Below are 15,744 nucleotides of genomic sequence, written 5' to 3'. Positions count from 1 at the left end.
TAATTACACTTGTTACTATAATGGTTGCCAACGCAGAAACAACGTTCGTATAGCGCGCGTTTGTTTTTCAATTTTAATTATTTGCGAGGAAAAAAAAACATTCACACACACACACACACACACACATAAACGCGATTCGCGAGCATTGCTGCGCACAGAAGATGGGATACGAGAGAGGAGAATTTCAACGAAAATAATAATTATTAAATATCCAAATTACCTATACGAATACGAGTACAACATACACTGTCAAGTGTATAAACAAGTATAATTCGCTCGCGTATTTGTATACCTACATTATAGAGTGCCTACATTTTTACATAATATTATTTTATTTATTATTATTATCGTTTTAAAAAACGTATGGCAGCTGTTATAAAAAAAAAAAAAAAAAAATGCTCAGCGTGACCCGATTACAACATTAAGAAAAAAAAACACACATACATATATACCAAAGTGTCTCCTTCCCCGTCACTTGTCTCTGTGATATTCATTGTTTGCTTATAAATGATTCATAAGATAATGCAATTATATACTATATAGAAAGAAAGAAAGAAGAAAAAAAAATACACACACACACATACGTACGTACGAACGTACTCGTAGTACTCGTACACACACATACAAAAAAAAAACAAATAAATTACATCAACCGTTTGCCTTCTGTAAACACGCTGTTTTTTATGTATCCTATCGTAACTCTTTTTATTGGTGAATGTTTAAAACAAACAAGTTTTTTCCTCTAACTTGAAAAGTAAACAGAAACGGCTGTTCGGGAGTGTGAGAGTGTTTTTCGAACCATAAATTGTAATAAGAAAGAAAAACCTGTGCGAATATATTCGGACGAATTTTCTTCGCTAATCGTAGGTAGGTTAGGTAGAGGTATACATATGGAAAATATGTACTTCTTGCTTACCCTACCTACCTAGACCTACATAATTACCTATGTACGTTCTGCATTAGGGTGGCTTTCATTTTGGACTTTCACTTTTTTGCACTCCATCTCCACTCCTCCCCCTTCCCCTCTAAAGCTGTCGGATTTTATGAAAAAATAATTCTTCATTTTTAAAATTTTCTCCAAATCCAGAAAAAATCCGTTTAGGAGTTACTTACTTGAAAGAGTTTAGGCAAAAAATTGCCATACTTCTATGTAATTTCGTTTCCAAGAACCCCCCCCCACCCCCATCGCCTACGCCCCAGGACTCTGAAGCTATGTTGAATCCTTTTTAATAAGTCCTCCCCAATTTTTTGAAAAATTAAAAAAAAAACGACTGGGAAATTTCAAGCTTCAAAAATCTGCTGGAGGCTCCAGTAATTTTCGAAAAATCGCTGGAGGCTTCAAAACGACTTGAAATTTACCTGCAGTCGACTTCATAGCGTATATTAGTTTGCAGAATTAATTTCGGCTTTTCATCTCCATTTGATGAAATTTTGTAAAAATTTGAAGTTTCAAAAATCTGCTGGAGGCTTCAGGAATTTTCGAAAAATCGCTGGAGGCTTCAAAACGACTTGAAATTTACCTGCAGTCGACTTCATAGCGTATATTAGTTTGCAGAATTAATTTCGGCTTTTCATCTCCATTTGATGAAATTTTGTAAAAATTTGAAGTTTCAAAAATCTGCTGGAGGCTTCAGGAATTTTCGAAAAATCGCTGGAGGCTTCAAAACGACTTGAAATTTACCTGCAGTCGACTTCATAGCGTATATTAGTTTGCAGAATTAATTTCGGCTTTTCATCTCCATTTGATGAAATTTTGTAAAAATTTGAAGTTTCAAAAATCTGCTGAAGGCTTCAGGAATTTTCAAAAAGTCGCTGGAGGCTCCAAAACGACTTGAAATCCACCAGCAGTCAACTTCGTAGCGTATTGAAATCAGTTTGCAGAATGAATTTCGGCTTTCAAACTCCATTTAATGATATTCTGTGGGTATTTCGAGTTTCAAAAATCATCTGGAGCTCTAGTAATTTTCAAAAAAGTCGCTGGAGGCTCTAAAATGACTTGAAATTCACCTGCAGTACTTCGTAGCGTATTGAAATTAGTTTTTAGAATAGATTTCAGCTTAACAACGCCAATTTGATGGAATTTTGTGGGAATTTCGAGTTTCAAAAATCTGCTGGAGGCTCCAGAACTGCTCAAAATGGTTTGAAACAGTTTCCAATCGATTTGGCATGTCGAAAATAGGGTATATCCCAAATTTCAGCTTTCTTGATCAATTTGGTAAAATTTTGATTTTTTCTCACATTTTAGCCAAAATTTGATTTTTGAAAATTCACCAAAAATCGAAAAACGCACTTTAGCACTTGAAATTTTGACAGGTGATGAATTTTTGCCTGCTCTTTCGATCTACCTTCGTGCAGTTTAAAAATTGTATGCTAGTACTATGTTGGAACGTAAAATCTGCGATTTCGGCTGACCTGCCAATCAAAATGGCTGTCATTTTGTAAGTAGGGCCACCTTTTTTTTTGAGTACAAGGGCTAGAAATGTTCCTTAGGACTACCCCTTTAAGAAAAAAGTTGTGCCGGAGGATCGGCAGGGGGTGCAAGTGATCCTTATGCGGGCCCTCGACTATGGTACAATTTTTCAAGAAAAAAAAATTGCAGTCTACTTTTAAAAAATTTGGAAATTTTCCATTTCTGAACAAACGTCTTTATAATATTTGTACTTTCCATTTCAAGAGAACACGTCCCTTCAGGACCCATCAAACAATGTTACAGCTCACTTTGTATAGAGGCCCACCAAAGTTGAAAAAAATTGAAGGAATCAAAACACAAACTGAAGATGGTGAAATTTTTTTTAGAAGTTTCAATCTCGCTATGTGAGTCATTTCATGTCAAATTGGGTCGGTTTTGGTTTTAGGAACTCTCATTTCACTTAGAATTTTTTTTGAAGCTGAAAAACGAGTAAAAATTTCTATCATTGGCAGTCATGGTAAAACTTTTGCATTTCAGTTTCAGTTCTCAGTTTTGTTTCTGTTTTACTTTTCTCAGTTTCTGTTTTAGTTCCACTCTTTTTTCCATCGAATTCGTGATATTTTGAAAATTTATTGAAAGAATGAACCACCCGAAATCAGCTTTGCTTTTTTCAGTTTCAGTTTCAGTTTTAGTTCCACTCTTTTTCCCATCAAATCCATAAACTGAAATAAGTTTTTTTTTTTTAGTTTCAGTTTTGCTCATTTCAATTTCAATTACAGTTTCAGTTTTATAGTTTCAATTCCTTCATTGAAAATTTATTTTAAAAATGACTACCAAAAAAATCAGTTTTGCTTCTTTGGTTTCAGTATCAGTTTTCGGTTTTTATTTTCGTACCGTAACGGAAACAGTAACGAAAACGAAATTTTTCCGTTACAGGTAACGGTACTGTAACGAAAATATTATTTTGTTCATGTGATGTTGTGTAACTGAAACGTAACGTAACAATATTTTTCTTAAAATTCGGAGTAACGTAACGAAAACCGAAGATTTTTTCACCTTTTTTGTCATTTTTTCAGCTACAAATTTTTTCAAGTCAAGTAAAAAAAAAATAAATGAGATTTCACTTTCCCAAGTTTGAGTTTTTCAAATTCTCATTTTAAAAAACGTGCATTATTGTGTTGTGATCGTAACTATATAACGAAAAAACGTAACGCTATTTTTATCGTTATTTTGGTTACATTTTTTTTGTTACAAATGCATTTTACTTTTTCAATTTCTTCATTTCAGTTTCAGTTTTTAACAAGTTTCACTTATCAGTTTTGGCAAAACGAAATTAATTTAGTTTCGTTTTTTCATAACGTTATGTAAAATGGAAGAGCAGTTCGTTTCGTTTCGTTTTCGTTATGCCTCAAATTTTTTTCGTAACGTTTCGCGTTATGTCTTTTTCTTTTTCGTTTTTGTTTCGTTTTGTCTAAAATAAAATCGTTTACCTCACTTTTGCTCATTTTTTCCCGTTTCATTACGTTATACTTTGAAATAACGTTATGGCCTATGATAACGTTTATAGAGAGTTATAAAACGTCTTCTGTGAAGTCATCATTGCATCTTTCAAGCAAACTGGCATTTAAAATACAATGAAAAATAGAAAAAAAGGTGAAACGAAACTAAAAAAAAAGTGAAACGAGACGAAAAAAGGTGAAACGAAAAAGTAGGTAAAACGAAATAAAAACGAAAAAAAGCGAGGAAAATACGAGAAAAATTCGTTTTCAAAACGCTATTTTTAAAACGTTTTGTTTTCCTCATAACGTTATTATCTTGTTCCATATTTCGTTTCGTTTTTATTTCGTTTTGCGTTTTTATAACGTTTTACGAAACGAAATCATTTCGTTTACTAACACTTCAGCTTTCCATTACTTATCATTGCCTCTTCAAATCTCTTGGGGCTTGGTAAGGGGTCTTTTTTCCGTCAGTCGTAATTTCTCGTCATATTATAGTGCTCAACATCAATTTTGAACAGGGCTTCAAACCCGTACCCGTACCCGTACCCGTACCCGTACCCGAAAAAATAAAACAAGGAATACCTGTACCCGAACCCGTACCCGATTCAACTATTTTGAACCCGAATACCCGATAGATCGGGTATTTTTTCAGATATTTCATCAAAATTGTATCAAAGATGGCGAAAATTGAAGAATATCCCATACCCGTACCCGATACCCGTACCCGATCCTCTGAAAAAAATTTCTGTACCCGTACCCGAAAACGTTTGGGTTTGAAGCCCTGATTTTGAAGTTCAATAGCTTCGGGCCTGGCTTCTGAGACATGGAGAAAATCTGTTTGCGGCGTTTTCAAAGTACATAAACATTTATGTAATTGACAATGGTATCAAAAATATTTTACAAAAATTTCAAAAATTCAAAGTTGAGCTTTTTTGTAGACTAGATTTCCAAAATTTTGTCAAAATTTAGGGCTGCAATTTAAATGTTTTGAAAAAAAAATCCATAAAACATACTATGAACATCTCGTGCTGGAGGTCTGAAAATCATGGGGGCTACAGAGGCCCAGAATTGTGGCCAAAATCTGAAAAAAATGTAATTTTTCTAAAAACAGATTGGGCAGAGGCTAGAACGAAAAAACCGCGATTTTTTCGAAAATGTGCTCTTTTTGATGACCAAATCGTTAGAAAAATTTGATATTCGCATTCAGCGCTGCAACAAACTTGATAAATCGGTATCACAGAATATTTTTCAATTTTTAGAAAATTTGGAAGACGAATGGGGGCGTTGGAGGGGTCGAATCAGAAAAATAACATCATATTTGCATTCAGCGGCTTCGAAAACCTGTGAAACGATATGTCACACGATATTTCACATTTTGACCAAAATTTTGGGGCTCCACACCCCCTCCCACTCTCTTGTAATTGTTTCGCGAATCCCATCACGAACCGTTCGTTCATAAAAATGTGCTTACGAGTATAGGATTTTTTTCCAATTTTTAAATTATAGCTCTGAATTTTGGATTGCTTTTAGAAAAAAGTTCAACTTTTGGAATGACCACCACCAACCCCCCCCCCCCCCCCCACAAAAACAAGTCGTTCAAATTATGTCAGAATGCCATGAACTAAATCAATGGATTTTTGGTTTAAAAAAAAAAAAAAAAAAACAAAAAAAGCAGAAAAAATCAAAACCTTAATTTGTAATACAAAAATTAACCGACCTTATGACAAAGTCAGGAATGTATGAGTCAAAATTTTGAAAATTTTTCATTCATAATGAGGTGAGAAGGAGAGGGGGACACGAGAATTTTTTTAATTGGGGGAGAATTAACCCTTCAAAACTGTTCAGATTCCATTTTACGAACACCTTGAGCAACGAGAAGCTAAAAAAATATGATTTTCTCTCACTTTTCCTAGTTTCCCGGACCAATTTTTTGAATTTTCTAGACTTTACGAATATGAACTTCACGCAAGTTGATGATGGGGGAGGGGGAGAATTCTGAGGAGAGGAGACATTAAATTTATTCAAAACAGAATTTTTAGGAGTCAAAAAATGTTTTCATTTTCAAAGAGAACAAAAAATAAATAAAAATGAAAAACAAAGGGCCAATTGCAAAGGTTGATTGAAGAAACACAGAAAATTACAATTTTGGCAAAAAACAGGACTTTTCAAGACAGTGGAGACAGAAGAAAGGACTTCTTGACAATTTTGGTAAAAAAAAAAAAAAAGGTCTTCTATTTGACAATCTGAAAAAAAGTGAGATTAAGAACTTCTTTTGACAAAAATTACGCCTTTTCAACTACTTATTTTTAAAAACTTTTGAACTTTTTTACAACTTCGAACAGAAAATGGGACTTTTTGGTAATTTTAACAGAAATTAGGACATTTGAAAATGTTGGCAAAAGACATGCTCGACAAAATTATTGGATTTTTTTTTTCAAAGCAGAATTTTTTGCATTTCTGTCAAAAAAGAAAACTCTTATTCGGCAATTTAGGAAAAATACTCGTACCATTTTTTGGCAAAACGCAAAACAGAACTTTTTCGACAATTTCGTTTATAAATATGGCTTTTTTGGAATTTGAATTTTGGAAAAAAATTAAGAATTTTAGATAATTTTGATGAACATTTACTCTTGGAAATTTTGACAAAACACGTGACTTTTTTAACAAAACGTGGAACTTGAAAATTTTTACTACAAACACCACACTCGACAGATTATTAGATCAAAACAAAAATAATCGAGCGAAGGCGGAGATTTTTTCTCATCAAAAAATGAAGTAAAATCCGAAGTTACAATTTCATAAAATTTCCTGATTTGGATTCAAAATTTTTAATTTTTCAGACACTTTCATGACCTTTTCCACAAGGGTAGAATTCCACGTCTATTCCTTGTTTTCCACGGTGAAGTCTCAATGTAAGTATTACGAGTTTTTCAATTTTTCAAGCCAAAAACGAGCATTTGAATTATTTCTGTCCAAAAGTTAAAGTCTCAAATGAGTAAAATGATGGGCGTGAAAAAAATGCCCAAATTTGAAACCTCGTGAATTCATTTTGCAAATCCACCTAAAAAAAATGCGACCAAAAAATAATTTTGTATCATGGGCTATTCACCCCATTCAAACAGGCAAATTATGCTATACGACGATAAGAACAGATAAGAATTCACCAACCACGTCCAGTCTTCCCCCCTCCCCGCTCTCCTTCCTCCTTTCAAAATCTTAAAATAATGCTTACTCGACGAACTTTTCATCGACTTATCGTAAATAAACGTATACGAATAGGTATAAGTACCTAAGTACCTAATTACGAAAGAAACTGAAAATTTTCAAGACTGCACCTGAACTGAAACGATAATTTGACGTCTGCGTTTATTAATTATCTCGTTTGAGTTATATACTTTTTACGTCGTAAAACGAAATAAAAAACGAAAAAAAAAAGTGTTACGAGGAAAATAGAGATAAAAAACGCGTTACAATGTCACACTTTTATCACAATTTTAGTTAAATTTCAATACGAACACGCGACAACAAAGTGGAAAAATAAATTTTAACAACGATTTAGCCATACTTAATGGTCGACGTTCAAAGGGAATCATTACAACATAAATTTAAATATGAGCTCATACCACCAAGGTAAGTCGATACGAAATTAACGTTTTAAAAATTTCACACACGTGTTAGAAAGCAAATATAGGTAGTAATTCAACTCGTGTTGCTGTATTTAGAGCTTATTTTAAAGAGAAAATTCAACAAATGTCAAATTTATGCAATGATGCCCAATTTTAAACATTTCTGCGACGATGATTTATATTTTTTCAATGATCTATACTCAGAATTGATCATAACCGGCGCATGCGCGCCGATCTGTATAGATCAATTCATCGAATGAAAAATTAAATTGGGATTTTTCTACCAAGATTTCATGCAAAATATTCAATTCGACGAAAAAAATGATTCCCACTTCACAAGTTCAGTTCACATACCTACTGTCGGAAATACTCGTTTAAAGAATCCAATTTTTAGGGAACTCCCCCCTCCTCGTAGGTAGTGAATATCCATAGGTAGGGTTTCCCGAACCAAGAACTTGACGACGAAAATATTTCTCATAAACTGTTTGAATTCCACATAAAATAAAACCGAGTGGCCTCGACATCGTATAGCGAATAAAAAACGCAAATAAATAAATAATAAATATCAACTTACGTACCTACTCGAATTAAAACGTAAATTGGCAAAATCCTGTCGGGATTTTCGCAACGCCAGCGAGCCGGTAGATGCAGCCAATTAGAGATTAACGCCGAAACGCACAGCAGAAAAACGATCAGGAACGAAATCCGTGCGAAGATCGCAAGCACGAGACCATTACTGCGACAAAGTCAATTCGCGATCGAGAAAATTTCGACCAAAGCAGTCGTTCGTGCCGGAAAAATGCAACGTTCGCGTATACCCGGCGATGAACTTGGCGACAACGTAAATTCGCGTCAATTGAACCCGGCGAGAAGACCAATCGTAGCTGAACCGGCGACTTGACTGATAGATATTCTATAGAAAACAATACGATAGCAAAAAACACGTAAGCTTAAATTGATACGAGCACACATATATATGTAAAGTGAAAAATATACAATAAAATTCAGTCAAAGGCTGAAAAGAAAAAAAACGCGTCGTCGTCGTAATCGTAAAAAAAAAAGAAACGTCTGCTGAGAAAAACTTATTGCTCGGCGACGTTGCAGGTTGCCGGCGAAATTAGTGGCGGGAAAATGAGTACGCGATGTAACCGTCTTGAAAACTGAGCCCGGCACAGCGAGGCGGTGATTTATCAGCGGTGTGAAGGGAGCACGTACATAAGAAGGAGAGAGGATCGGATACGCAGAGGGAAAATTCCCGATTCGACGGCGATTAGGTAGGAGACGCGAAGAAGAGCAGAAGGAACAAGCATTAGTCAAAAGTAAACACTTTCGAAATGGAATTGAAACCCCATAGAGGGGTCGGCGACGCTCGAAGGGAAGGTAGTTTATTTATTTAAATACGCGAGTTGTTTAGTACGTACGTACGACTGACTGAGGACGACGGTGGCGGAGGCATCGGCAGAGCGTCGAGTAAAAAGCGTGTGCGAGCGAGAGACAAGCATCGCGATTGCGAATAACTGGTACCTAGGGTACAGCCGTAAGAAAGAGACCGCGCATTAGCCTAGAATAAAAACTAAACAACCGTACACGTACACGCACACACACACGTAGTCGTATGTGTTGTGTGCCTACCTACACACATACAACACCGCGCCGCAAAGCTGTACGCTATAAAAACAAACAAATATAACCATAGTTTTCGATCACAGAATAGGAACACATGTTTTGATTGCTTTATGTTTTGTTTGTTTATTTACAAATGACGTGGCGTGCCTGATAACAATATATACAGTGTATTAAGCGTTCCGTTCGCTTTCGCCGGTGTGTGCGAGCGTCGATGTGCGTCTGTGTACGTAGCGACCTGTCCGCCATATTGTTTTTCCGTTCTACGAATGTTTATTTTAGAATATTACGCATTAATAGAGGCAACGTTTCCTAATTCTTGCGGTGTACATACAAGATGGTCTGTAAAAGGAAAAGCGAGGAACGGAGGTTCTCCCAGCGATCCGTCGTCGTTCGTCGTCGTCGATGTTGTTGTTGTAGATGCAGTATAGTATATTGTACAAACAATGTCGTCCAGCGTTTATTGTTTGTTAATGGTTTATTACAACCCTGCGACGTCGTTTGCACGTACCCAGCTATAATCGAGTCTCCTAGTCACTATACATATAAACCCTGTTCTCCGCCGCCGCCTCTTCGCGTACTCGAGTATTATAATTCTTCTACGACATGTATACCTACTAAGCTGTTGCGATCAGCTATTCTGCTTCATCAGCATACGTTCCAGTGTGCAAATATCATCGCTTAGGTATGCGTCCGAGCGCGGCGATTCTCTTTTTAGCTTCATATGCGTTCGTATCGGCGTGTATCTGCAGATTGAGACGACAAATAGATCACCTTTCGTATTAAATTGAGCGTATAATAATCCTTCAATGACGTGTATACCTGCTAAAAGCTGTTGCGATCAGATCTTCTGCATCATCGGCGAACGTCCCACAGTACAACTATATCATCGATTCTGCATCATCAACACAGCGAACATCTCTCTAGCATCATCTGCATTCGTATCAGCAAGTATCTGCAGATGAATGGAAGCAACAGATAGATTACTGTTCGTTAATAATTGAGTATTATAATCCTTTACGACAAGTATACCTGCTAAGCTGTAGCGATCGGCTCTTCCGCATTATCAGCAAACGTTTCAGCACAACTATAATCCTTTCTGCGTCATTGATCATCCCTTTTGCATAATTTGCATTCGTATCAACATTGTACTTATCTGCAGATAAACAAAACACTAGGTATAGTTCAATAACACTATAGAAATTTCCACCAAATAACACTTATTTTCATTATCATTACCATCGTGAATCTGCTCACCAACATCAGCTACCTACTCTGATAACGAATCTATACTACGTAATTTGAACGTATGAATTTCTTTCACCGGCAGCGGATACCAAACGATGAAACTCCAATACGAACGAGTAGACTCAGATTGTCCACAGATACTTAGTTTCTACAAGATATCTTATAGCAGAATAATGAAAATACTTACGATGTTTGGAAAACTGATGAACGAGCCGGTAGAACATCATCTTGGTGTAACTCATCTCAACGATCAAAATAATCACTGATAATTGCACTTCACTAGTCTAGTTTAGGATAGGGTTAGTCTTCGAGATGTGAAAACCAATCAATCGTTCGTCAGAAGCATCGGATATCGATATTACACAAGCGAAAGATCAACGAACGGCGATCATCGGCGACTTCGGATAATATACATAGACAATTCGTAATCAGTTGAGTACAATGAATCATTACTTACCTACATCAAATAATACATCAATGAACTACAAGTAGTAAGAATAAGTCACGTAATTGGCGAAAAGTGCAATAGAAACACTTTACTCACCATTTTGCAGCCGATGGTTGAAAGTTCGATCCGTTGGAGTGGACTTTGGGTGGATTGCATACTTGAAAGGTCCCATAACATAATGAAACCAGACACTTGGATAGTTGGATTCGACAACGAACAGCTTCACATTTTCGGAAAATTCAACTCCTGCACATCGTAAAATACGAAATTACAAACACTTTCACCCTTATTCATCTTCTTCTTGTAATTTTATGAAATCGAAAATCGAAATCCGGTTCAAATTGGCGCGATGACTCAACGGAAAAATATTCAAAACGTTGCCAAATTTCTGATCCTAATAATCCAAAATTTTGATCAATGGCAATCCTGATTTTTAAAGGTTAAGATATTAGCCAATCAGCTCATTGGATTAGAAATCATTCAACCCCCGCATTTGCTGCGTTGCCAATTTGCGTTTTGTTATCACTTTTTAATTTTTTTTTCGTTTTTGAATTTTTTTGCAATTTTTATTTTTATTTTTTTAAAATGATTGATTGATTTTTTAATTTAAATATTTTTTTAAAAAATGAAACTTGGGTAGACGGAGCGGAACGCGGAACTGACTGGGAAGTGGGGACTCACTGACTCAACAGGAACTAGGAAGTGGGAGGAAAACTTTGACTATATATACATGGACTGCTATCTCACTAATTACTAGAGACTAAGGATACTTTTCGGCATCGTGTGCTGTCGAGTGCTTTCGGCTACCCTCGTTTGACTTTATTCTTTGTAATGATTCAAGTTCCCTGTTCCTGTTGATGAGATTATTGAGATTTTGATATTTTTAATTTTAATTATAATATTCGAATATTATATTGTCTTTTACATATTCTTCATTGTCTTTCTTGTAGAATACAATAATTTTTTGTTGCTTAATAATATACTTTGGGTTAAATGCCTGGTGGCATTTAAGCATTCCTTACATACATTTCAGCAACGCTAAATTTTTCTCCACTCTGATTGGCTCTCGCGTTCATGCACGATCTCACCCGACACCCGCCGAACTCCTTATCATCATTGCCATTTTTGAACTTACAAAAGCTTTGTTCTTTTCGCACAAATTTACTGCACTAGTGTACACTGGTGTAGAAAGTGTAGGATTTTTGTTCTTTTCATTTTTTTTTTACACTAGTGCAGGCAAGTTTGTGTTCAATTCAGTCGGGTGTACTCTGGTGTAATGCATTGGTGTAGTTGGTGCATACACCATCTACTCCTGCTCTGGAGGAGGAGTAGATGGTGTACACCATGCACACTGAAATTGAATTGATTGTTGATGATAATTTGTTTGCGTTTGCGTTCAAATGTGAATTAATTTATTGAAGAAAAGTTGTAAATGGAGAGTGAAATTGTAAAAAAGCTTATTTCATTCTATTTACGAACTATCGAAAGTGATGATGATAACAAAAATGGGATGAAAAAAACATCACCAAATAAAATGTTACACCACCATATACACTGGTGTGAGTGGTGCATGAGTGGAGTACACCACCTACTCCAGTGTAATACACCAAGCTACACTAGTGTAAAAAATAAATGCGAAAAGAACAAAGCTAAAGCTAAAAATTTTCAAGCTGCCATCGAAACTGCAGCATTGTAAACCCTTCGGATTATCGCAAATTACATCGGAAATAGACAATGCAGAAATGGAGCCCATTATATTTCAGCCACAAAATTAAAACCGATGATTTACCGCCCAATAGTGTTATCGTTTCCAATGTTGTTAATGTATGCGAAATTCGATGCGCGATAAAGGAATATATTTTACATATTTGTTGATTTTGGTCACTTTGGTGATTATTTAGTTTATGTTGTAAATCTGAGTCATTATTTTATGAAATTTTGTACCTAAGTGAATGAAGTTACTGTTTACTGTAATGAGAGCAAAACCAAAAGCTACCAAAAGCATTATAACTATAAAATATTTCATTTTGTTGATTAATCTAAGCTAAACCACTAAGGGCATATGTATTCGATAATTTTTTTTGTTTTTGTACCTTTTGCATAATAAAAATTATGGTCATTTAGATCGTAAATTCAAAATTGTCTGTGTATTGAAAGCTAGATACAGGTTCGCATGAAACTTAAAAAATTTTCCAAGTTCAAAAATGATAACGATGATAAGGGTTCGGTGGGTGGGATCGTGCGAGAACGCGAGAGCCAATCGGAGTGGAGAAAAATTTAGCGCTGCTGAAATGTATGTAAGGAATGCTTAAATGCATGCCGGGTGAGCAGTTGGAAATCTGATTATTAGATTTTTTTTTCAACTTTGACTTTGACTGATCATGATGTGATATCAATCTTCTTTTGAAAAACTTCCAAGTTCCAAATGTTTGTACAACAACGTCACTTCTGTTAAAGTTTTACATTTTCTTCAAATTGAATTCGAAAGACTAGTATCATCACAGCTGTTTTTTCTTTATATTTGGTAATGTTCGGATTGGAAACTAAGTTGTCTAACAAGAGTACAAGACTGTCGACGAAATATGAAACAGATTAAAATTCAAAAGAAACAGGACTAACACGAGTTTTATCATTAAAATACGTATAATATTTGTATTAAATAATATGATTATGAAAAAGAAAGATTTGAACAAAAAGGAAACAGTAGTTTCATCTTTGATAAGGAGAATATTTCATTTTCATGGAGACAAGTCAAACGAGTGTAGCCGAAAGCACTCGACAGCACACGATGCCGAAAAGTATCCTTAGTCTCTAGTAATTAGTCTGCTATCTCCTATTGTTGTTGAATGGGAATCGTGAAGCCAAAGCAATAGAGGTACTAGATCGGGACATGGGCTCTGAGCATGCGCGAGATTTCGTTGCAACGAGCGTAGCGGTTGTTGGAACGTAGGAGGGTGTTCGTCGTTCCGTGGTTCACCGTGATTGGAAGGTGCGAGGGTGGGTGGGATTCCTGCGCGCGCATGAAAATTCCCGATGCTCCCGATCTAGTACCTCTATTACTTCGGCTTCATCGGCAACAATGAAGATAGTAGTCCATGTATATATAGTCAAAGGAGGAAAATGAAGAGCAATCAAAACTTCGAAAATGACTGAGTGAGGAAAGAAACCCCTTTGATTGACCCATTTTATTTTGCTGTTTTTATTTTCATTTTGAAAGAAAATTGAAATTGAAACTTGAATGAAAGCCATTGCCTATTGAATTTGAATATCATCAACACAGGCTTGAGGCTTGGAGCAATGATTATTCAATTCTCTGCTCTCCTGCAGCTATCATTGAATGCCTCAATGGTAATGGTACGAGTACGAGCACCTTCATGGATACGATATGATAGATATTAATTACCATACGACCATAAAAGAACTATAGATAGATGCATTTTGCTAATTTGCCAAATTAGTGATAGATAAGTACCTACATAGGTAAGTAGATGGTTGACGTATTGATTTACGCTAAAATCAATGGATTGACGGTCATGAGCATGAAGTTATAAACAAGCAGAAACAAAATATTCAATTGAATTATGACTCTAAACTTTCAAATTTATCTCCTACCAACCAAGCATCTCTTTCAAGTCTTTAGAGCATGTTTGTAAGAATAACTATTAGGCTCTCAAAATTTATTCAAAATCAGATCCTCAATCCTCATCAACCATTCCATCCAATTCACCATTGATTAGTTCCGATCGATGTTGAGATATTTTACGAACAAGGTATAGGCATTACTTCGGTACCCAAAGCTAAGCTATACAGTCAAAGTTCTACGAACTTTCTGAGACTCCAAACAGTTCAAAAGAGTAAACGAAAACCACGCTGACGAGTTCAAATTCGAAAATAGGTACCTACGACATGTACATAGGCAGTGTGTAATCAAAAACACACATAAGTAAATTCGATACACGGCGAAGCGAAATTTAGTCTACACGAATGTTGGAATATTTTTTAAACAAAGACGACGACGAAGCAGAAGGGTGGAAAAAAAGTTGTACAGCGTTATTAAAACGGACTAAAAATGTGGTAGATGGCGAGACATACAAACGTTCGCGGGGTCAAATGTTTATTTAGGTCTGTGATGGCTGCGTTGACTGTAAACTCTATACTTCGTCCTGTTATTTCTCGTTTATTTATCTTTTTATTTCACGAATTCGTTCTCGTCTTGTGTTTACATACTATTTAATATTTGTTTTATAAACAAACATTTTTTATTTATTTTCTCGGGGACAAATAATTGCATCCTGATAGAAAAAGTATTTGGGGACGTACCACGCCTTTCTTTTGTTTTCCAACCGCTTTAGCGAGACCGTATCTTCTGCTGCGCCAACTTACAATACACCATGTTGTACTACTTACGTTGGTTTTCATTTTTTTTTCTTCATCGTAGTATTTCTTCACCTTATAGGTAAAGCATTTGAGCGCATTAGAGGTATTATTTTCTTCGGTTGTTCATTATTAAAGTAAGTATACTTACGATGGCCATTTATCGCTATCTTGAAAAAAGTCACGTACACTGAACGTTGAAAAAAAAACCAATAAGCAAAGATTCCTGTATTCAAATACATTAACAATCTTATTAGTTTTTTTAATTTTTTACCTACTTCGTTTATACCGAATGCAAACGATAGTAATGATGAATAAATAATGTTCAACGATGAAGAGTAAAATTATCTGAACCTACCTATCATTTGTGAGAACAATATGAACCCTTTAAACTGTAAGTAAATAGGTTCATTACAAAATTTTCATCTACAGTAGGTATGTCGATGTAGAAAAAATATTGAACGTTTTAGTCTGGGAATGAAAACATGCTGACGTGAAAGGCAGTAAATTACAATA

The 15,744-nt window shown here is 35.4% G+C and overlaps 1 protein-coding gene across 3 annotated transcripts in view; it reads right to left on the bottom strand.

Moving 5' to 3' along the window:
- The window catches only part of LOC135845929 (forkhead box protein C2-like), a 29,397-nt gene extending 18,052 nt beyond the window's left edge, over positions 1-11,345 (bottom strand). Inside the window, exon 1 of one of the 3 annotated variants that reach the window (XM_065364805.1) lies at positions 10,951-11,345. The gene's annotated coding sequence lies outside the window, so the exon portion shown is untranslated. Of the gene's footprint in view, positions 1-8,113; positions 9,195-10,950 lie in introns of those variants that run through there. The other 2 variants (XM_065364804.1, XM_065364803.1) reach the window with 2 other exon arrangements.
- Between the last annotated feature and the right edge of the window lie 4,399 nt (positions 11,346-15,744).

Source organism: Planococcus citri, chromosome 4, assembly GCF_950023065.1.
Source record: "Planococcus citri chromosome 4, ihPlaCitr1.1, whole genome shotgun sequence".
Classification (NCBI taxonomy): domain Eukaryota; kingdom Metazoa; phylum Arthropoda; class Insecta; order Hemiptera; family Pseudococcidae; genus Planococcus; species Planococcus citri.
This window is presented reverse-complemented; position numbering and strand designations above follow the sequence as displayed.